Source organism: Dipodomys merriami, unplaced genomic scaffold, assembly GCF_024711535.1.
Source record: "Dipodomys merriami isolate MVZ:Mamm:240054 unplaced genomic scaffold, mDipMer1.0.p SCAF_15, whole genome shotgun sequence".
In the NCBI taxonomy this organism is placed as follows: domain Eukaryota; kingdom Metazoa; phylum Chordata; class Mammalia; order Rodentia; family Heteromyidae; genus Dipodomys; species Dipodomys merriami.
The window spans coordinates 5,641,493-5,649,616 of NW_027202826.1; the positions used below are offsets into that span (position 1 = coordinate 5,641,493).

An 8,124-nucleotide genomic window follows, 5' to 3' on the forward strand; every position below is an offset into this window, starting at 1 on the left:
CATTTGCCTTGCCAGTACTAGAAGATATTCTAGTGTTTCAGAAAAGAAATGACTAACTTTCAATTTGCACAATTTAGAACAAATATCTCACTTTTCCCAGAGTGTAACAATCTTCCATTTCACAACAGTAAATATAGTTGCATTATTTTGTAATGAAAATCCACTGAGTCTATAATCCAAGTTCTATTTAACACTTGGACAAAAAATACTAAATCTTCACTTCTTAAAGAAGCTATTCATTCTATCTTCATTCTCCAAAGCAAAGCTCATACTAAACATTTCAAGAGTTGTTTTTGTTGGGTTTTCCCCCTGCCTGGCCCTTCCATGATTCTTAAAGCACCTGGAGGGACAAGCCTCTTGGATTCTTCTTACAATTTATCAGAGTCAAAAGCAAAGCACTGTTATAAATACGCTCATTCTAACTGCTCATTAGTTTCTCACAAAGAAATAGCAATGTGCCTAATCAGAAAGAATGTCTTTCAAAACTAAGAGATTTTAATCAGCAAATGTTTGCTAAAAACACTGAGCCTGTAGCCTCTCCTCCCGAGCACATTTTATAACCTTTCAAGGACAATCTTCTTATGCACATTTGAAAGAAGTAACGCTGAAAAACCATCCTATGGCAGAAGCATTTTAAATCACTACAAATCCAACAGGTTCAACCCTTAATGTCCATGGACTCATAACAAAGTCATCGATCACTTACTCTTTCACTGGAGTTTGTCTCAAAGGACCACCAGGTAAAACCTATCCTTGTGTAGTAAGCCAGCTGACAATATCCACTTCTCTTTCCTCTACTTCTGACGCCCTGTCAAGAGTCGGCCAACTGTCCTGATCCTGACACACACACACACACACACACACACACACACACACACACACACACACACACACACACACACACACACACACACACACACACACACACACACACACACACACACACACACACACACACCCCTATGTGCTGGTTTACTCTAAGTCAGCTCTCAACCATTTCAGATCCAGACCTCATTGCAAAAAATCCTGCTCCCAGCCAGTCTCTGCAATGTAAGCAGACACCTGAGCAAGAGCCACCTCGTGCCTATCTCCAGACAGATGAATGCATCATCTTTTCTACAGCCACACCCTAATAAACAACTTCTTTCCTACGGAGACCAGAGAGGCAAGCAGGACGCAACGCCTCGGTGTCGTGACCCTCAAATAACATTTAAAGAGAGGAGAAAACCACCGGGGATCGGGGGAAAGAAAACAGAGGCAGAGGAGCCATTCTGCATCCTTAAAGCACCACGAATAGAAAATGCCAGCAGGTTTCCCCGGGAAGTTTGGGGGCCACGGCGACCTAACCCCGCTGCACACGGCCGCCCTGCGGGGACCCCGCGTCCCCCGGCTCGGCCCGGGTTTCCAGTGAAGTTTGCGCGGTACCCCCCCCCCCCCGCCTCGGCTCTGCTCATCCTCACCTCACGAACCCTTTTGTTCCCGGGTGGCCGGTGCGCCGCGTCCTCGGGGTGCCGTGCGGGGTGCGGGGAGGCCGGGCGGGCGGACGGGGACGCCAGGCGCCTTCCCGGCCGCGGGCCTCCTCCCCCTGCGCCCCGGCGCCAGCGGCAAACCCCAAGTCCCTGCCCGACTCGGAGCCCGGCTCCCGCTCGCAGCCCCGCGCGGGGTGGGGGCGCGGGGGGCTCGGGGAGTCTACGGCCGTTCTCCGAGTCCAAAAGATGAGCCCCTCGCCCGCACCCGCACCCGTACCCGGGGCAGGGGAGAGGGCCGGAGGCCGGCCGGGCGTCCTCGCAGGGAGGAGTTGCCCCGGCGGCTCCGGAGACCGACCCAGCGCCGGGACCCGGCCCCCGCCTCGTCCCCGCGGCGGCCCCGGGGGTCGGGCCGCGGGCGCCGGCAGCCTCTCCCCGGGACGGCGCAGGTGGACGCGGCCCGGGCAGGTCCGCGAGGCCGGGGCTCCTCAGAGTTCTCCCGGGGCGGGGTGGGGGGGACGGGCGCCGGGGTCCCCCCGGAGCACACCCCGAATCCTGGGCGCCGGGGCTGGGAAACTTGACGCGGAGCACACGGCCTCCCCCCGCGCCTCCCCCGGCGCCCCGCGAGACCCCCCCCCCCCGGCCCCGGCGGGGCGGCGGCGTCACCTGCGCGCGGGCCGGGCGGCGGCGGCGGGGCGGCGGGTCCGCGGGCCGGCGGGGGCGGCAGCGCCGGCACTTTTCGCCCGACTTTGCCGCGTTCCCGGGCGAGCGTGCGCGCGCCGCGGGGCTGGAGCCCGCTATTTATAGAGCGCAGCCCGGGCGCCGCGGCCGGGAGCCCGGGGCGGGCGGCGGCGCGGGGCGCGGGGCGCGAGGCCGCGGCTCCGCAGTCTCCGCGGCTTCAGGGATCGGGGTCCGGGATCCGGGAGGGAGGGGGGCTCCGGCCGCGCTCCCCGCCTGCCCCCCGCACGCGCCCCCGGGAGAAGTTGCTCTGGCGCCGCCGCCTGCCCGCGGCCCTCACGCGCGATCGCGGCCCCCGTCCCCGCCCCCCCCGCCCGCCGCCGCCTCCGGGGCCACCCGCGACCCCGCCACGCGCGCGCCCCGCCGCGCCCCCCAGCCGGCGCCCGGGGGGGCTCCGCGCCCGGCCGAGGCTGTGGACGAGGGGGTGACCCTGCCCCCCCCCGCGCCGCGGCCGAGGTCAGAGACTGGGGTGACTGTGGGTCGGTGTCACCGCCCCGGGGGGCCCGTCTCTCTCGCCCCGCTCTCCCGGGCCCAGGTGGAGGGGGGGACCCCGGGCTCCGCCACCCACCGCGTCCCCAGGTGACGGCCGGCGACATGGGGCCAACCCGGCTCGGACAGCCGGGGCGGGGGCGCGACCGGCCGCCGCACGGAGGGAGGCGAACTCCCCCCCTGCCCGCCGGGAACGCAGGCGGGGGCGCTCAGCCCGGGGTCCGCGGGGCGCGGGGCGGGTGCGGGGCGGGCGCGGGGCGGGCACGGGGCGCGGGGCGGGCGCGGGGCGCGGGGCGGGCGGGCGGGCGCGGGCGGCCCGGCGCTGCGCCTCACCGGTGCCACCTGGCGGCTCCCGGGGAAACCCTGCGCCGACGGGCTCCAGGTAAGGACGGTGCTGCGAGGCGCCGCTCACCGACGGGCGTGGAGGGAACCTCTGCACACGGCTTCAGATAACAGTAATAATAGTAACAATAATAATAGTTGGGGGGCTTGGCCTTGTGTTCAATGGAAGACACCCCGGCCCCTCTGCTCACACGCATTCACACGCTAACCGGGCGCTCGCGCCGGCGGCCACGTGGGACGGTTGCCAGGCGGGGAAGGCCGGCGTCCCAGGGGAAGGCGGGTGCGTGCACTTCGGGCAGCGGTGTCCGCGCCCAGCTGTCCCCCGAGGCCTGCGACCCTGTCATCGGCAAGTGGCCGCAGCCCGGTAATCATGCTGTGGATGGCGGGCGGGTTGTTGGAGGGCTTGTGGCCTGGGGGTGTTTGGTTCCCCGACTCTGAACCCAGCACTTGGGCGCTGGCTGATAGGCTGGCCTTCCAAACATGCTGTCGAATGAATTGCTTTTAAAGACTGGCTGGCCACGAGGGCGCACGCCTGCAATCCTAGATACTCAGGACCAGGGTTTGAAGCCAGCCCCAGCAGAGGTAGCCAGGAGGCTCGTATCTCCCGTTAACCAGCAAAAGGCCAAAAGTGGAGCAAATGGTAGAGGACCAGCCTTGGGCAAAAAAAAAGCCAAGCAGTGCTGGAAGTTCAAAGACAGACAGACAGCAGACAGACAGAGACTATGAGAGAGACTATGAGTCAGAATCTGTTCTTGACCTCTTCTCTTCCTAATCCCTGCTGGTCTTCTGTTTGCTTCTCCAAGCATTTCTGAATTGCTCAACCTCCATCACTGTGAGCTGTGTAGAAGGAAGAAGACGCTGAAGGGAAGGGAAGGGTGAGTCACCAACTGTGTCAGGCTGCCGGACGTGGGTCACCCTGATTGGCTGGCCTGTACCTGGAGTGCTCCTGCGTGGGACAGCCATGAGTAAGTCCTGTTCAGAGAGACTGTGGGAAGCGGGGAACAGGCTTCCCACTGGGCAACAGTTTCAGCATTTAAAAATTAATTCAGAAAGAATGAATGTCAGGGCATTGGGGTGCCAGAGCTTTGCCACGAAATTGAAAATGTCATTAGTGTATTAGTCCTCTAATTTTAAATGAGGGGTGTGTGTGTGTGTGTGTGTGTGTGTGTGTGTGTGTGTGTGTGTGTGTGTGTGTGTGTGTGTGTGTGAAGACTACAGGAATGGAACCAAAACACAACCACTCCTTCTAAAAAAAAATTGTAAAACACAGTTACTGGCTCTGGAAATACACACTTGGAGATACCCAGAAAACCCAGCCCCCTTTGCAGGGGGCTGAGGAATCTGTGACACGGCTATGTGTTACCCTCTGGGAAGTTTAGACTTGAAGGGAAAGAGGGAAGAGTGGAGAAAGGGAGGGAGGAAGAGGGAGAAGGAGAGAAGAGACTACTGGATGGATCCGAACTCTTTGAGATATATGTACTACATGGCATTGTTTTAATCCATGTGCCAGCCTGATATTTGCCTGTTTTAGTTATTTGGTGGCATTTTTCTTGACTAAGCTTGGCGAACCCAGCTTCTTCTATGACATATTAAATCGCTTCAGCTTCCGCTTTTGCAAACCTTGAACTTCAGCCATGTGTGTCCTCAACGCGGTCACTCCATTTGCCACTGTAGGCAAACTTTCTTTGTAGGGCCAGAGGTCAAAGGTGATGCCCAGCCTTTCTCTTGCCATCTAAAACAATGGAAATCAAGCCAGGATGCGCTGGACGGGTGCCACGCTTCCTCCACCCTCTCCACACACCCATTGGTCCTGGACACTTTATCTCAGGTGAGTGATATGACATAGAACTTACACTGCCGTGATCTGTCAGTATTCCCAAATCTCTTCCGATTATGCACCGTTTGACATAATTTTTTTGTAGATAGCTAGGTGGTTAATAATACTTATAAAGCAAATTCTTGTTTTCATGTAGGAGTGTGTGTGTGTGTGTGTGTGTGTGTGTCTAAGTAAGATAAGGGGGTATTAGACCTAACAGAGTAAAGGCACTTGGCTATCTCATGAAACCCAAAGGAAATGAAGCTGGCATCAGGGTCAGCTGGAAGCTGACACTTGGCACTTGTCCCTTTGTGCCCATTCCATTAACGGCTGCTGACATTTCCTCCTTCCCTTCTTCTGTCTTCACCCACAGTCAATGACTGTTTCTCCAACGTGCATGAAGTGGCGCATTAGAGAAATAACTCTCTCTCGAATGTCAAGAACTTATGGGCCAGTTCCAGACTCCCACAGAACGACTGCGGTTGTTTGGGGGACCAACCACGAGTCCAGACAGTGATGATAAAGGAGGTCAGCTGAGTGACAACTTCCTAGCCACCACTGTAGCAGTTGGGTGTGTCACCATGGAGTGCTGACATAGGAAGGAACAAAGGAAAATTCCCAAACAGTGGCCAGGAATACAGACCATCCATTGCTGATCTGTCCCGTGCCTTGATGTTTCTTGAACACTGGCATATCAGGCATGGGAAGAAGGAAAGAAGAGCCCAAGGAGCATCACTGTGTCTGGTGTCTCAGAATGCTGAGCAACGAACGCGGACGGCCCTTCCCTGAAGCAAGCTTTCAGGTGGCTTGTGTCAGTAGCAGTAGGCCGTGGTTTTATGATCTCTTGACATGGAACTGGCTAAGCATAAGGAAGGAATCGAGTATTTCACAGGCAGTTTACTTCTTTTGTTCATGGCAAATTAGAGATGGTTTTAATGAAACAGAAGTATATTATAAAATTTTACACTTATTGTAGATAAATATATGATGAAAATTATATATTTGCAATCCAATCATACTTCCAATATAATGGGATAGTGAATACTAATATTCATATGGCCTCAAACCCCTTTGAGAACATAAAGAGAACTGTATTTATTCAGAAAAAAATAGGGTGATCTGCACTCAGTTTTATGCTGACACACACATCTGCACACATACTTATCCAAGTTCTAGAACTTCAGACTTCACATAGCTTTTCCTTCTCCCAGTCATCATCACTTGGAAACAAACAGCATGCTATCAGGTGCAGTCAAGAAAGAAGAGAGAGAGGGAGGAAGGGAGGAAGGGAGGGACAGAGGGAGGCAGGGAGGGAAAGAAGGAAATGAATGGAAAGGAAAAAAGGAAAGAGAGGAGGATGAGAGGAAGAAGAATAAATGCAGGGAAGACAGGAGCTAGTTGCTGGTAGCTCACACCTGTAATTCCAGGTACTCAAGGTCTAAGATCCTAAGGATCATGTTTAGGAGTCAGTCCAGATAGAAAAGTTCACTAAACTTCAGCTCCAAAATAGCCAGCAAAAAGCTGGGCTGGAAGTGTGGCTCAAATGGTAGAGCAATGGCTGAGAAAGCAAGTCTAAATAGCTCAAGGTCCTAAGTTCAAACCCCAGTACTCCCCCAAAATGGACTGGGGTATGCCCATGTGGACCAAGGGAACTACCTCCCCTCTACTCTGAATGAGAACTAAATGAACTATAGATTCAAAAAGAAGATTGAGCTCTTGGAATGAAAGAAGAGAGTTACAATGTAGGGAAGAATATATTCGTTTTGTAGGGCCACTGTAACAACATATCAGAGATTCCCAGGTACCAGTGAGTCACACACCTGTAATCCTAGGTACTCAGGAGGGTGAGATCTGAGGATGATGGTTCAAAGCCAGCCCAGGCTGGAAAGCCCTTGAGACTTTTATCTCCAATTAACCACCCAAAAGGGGGTCTGTAGCTCAAGTGGTAAAGCACTAGCTTGAGCACAAAAGCTCAGGGACCATACACAGGCCCTGAGATCAAAATCCAGGACCAGCGCCAAAAATAAGTAAACAACATAAATGTATTTCTCACAGTTGGAGATTGGAAGTCTAAGATCAAGAAGTCCATAGCTTCAGTTTCTTAGTCTCCTCTGTTTGAAAATTCTTGTTTGTGTCCTCACATGGTCTTTTGCTAGTATTCTAGTATATATCTCTGTGCTTCCAAATTTTATCTTTTTATAAGGATGCTAATCTGAACTCAGTTGAATAGAGATTCACTAATAGCCCCTTTCTAACCTAGTCACCTTTAAAGGCCTATTTCCAACCACAATCACGTTCCCAGGTACCGGCCATTATGGCTTTGACATATCAACTGAGGAGATACAGTTCACCCACAGAGGATGTTCACTGTGTTGACCTCCACTGTCTAGAAATGAAGTTGGGGTGCAGATTCCACCTTATCTAGAGAGGACCCAAAAGTAAAATAAATGTGTACTTTGTTTTCCATTAGAGTATTTTGAAAAATCTCAATTGTAACAGAAGAGCCCAGAACCAAAAGGCTCAGTGAGGTGTAAACAGAAATGCTAGCCTGTGTTCCATAGCTCTTCAACAGCTGAGGATCTTTGAGCTTTAGCAAGTTGCCTAAATCATGAATAGGGGCTGTGACTAGGAGGCCAGGAGGGAAAACCAGAGGAGCAAAAGAGCCCCTAAAGTCTACACAGAAGTGGCAACTTAAATACCAATGAAATGGCGTGGCTGGTTCAGAAAAGGCCAGCCACAGCAATGTCCTTAGAATAGCCATCTGGCTACACACTAGAAGCACACCATACTTGACTCACGCTTAGAGAAGACACAGCAAGTCAGCTCCTCAGGAAATGGCACAGAGGTCATCATCAGGACTTTGTATTCTCTACCAGGTCCACAGCGATTCTAGAGGCTACACAGCACATCCATCCAGACTTCTTCCTCTGCTTGTTCTCTCGAACTTGCTACACCAGGCTGAGCTGAGTGTCTGATTTACCTGTTGTGCCATGTCTGGAGTTCTTCAAATGGGTCTGTCAACATCTAAGAGAGAACAAGGGTAATCACATTGTTCTTGTGCCCTTTTGCCTTCCCTGTTTCCTACCCTTTCTCCTCTCCCAGATTTCCACTTCCCTAACCTTCCCCTGCGGCCTCCTCCTGCCTCATAGCCTTCTCTTTCTCTGGTGCCATTTGTACTCCTTGCACTTTTGGAATCATAAGATCAGAGCAGACACAGAATGAATGTGGGTTGCACCAGGAAACAATTCACCTGTGTTGTTTCAAAATTCTTAC

At 53.7% G+C, this 8,124-nt stretch overlaps 1 long non-coding RNA gene across 2 annotated transcripts; it reads left to right on the forward strand.

Moving 5' to 3' along the window:
- The first annotated feature begins 3,843 nt into the window (after positions 1-3,843).
- LOC138826843 (uncharacterized) lies at positions 3,844-7,885 on the forward strand. Of its 2 annotated transcripts, XR_011371875.1 has the most exons (4): positions 3,844-4,000; positions 4,727-4,863; positions 5,225-5,653; positions 7,728-7,885. It is a non-coding gene; the product is annotated as an uncharacterized lncRNA (long non-coding RNA). The 2 variants fall into 2 exon arrangements; XR_011371874.1 differs by lacking the exon at positions 7,728-7,885 and having other exon boundaries at positions 5,225-5,871.
- The last annotated feature ends 239 nt before the right edge of the window (positions 7,886-8,124 follow it).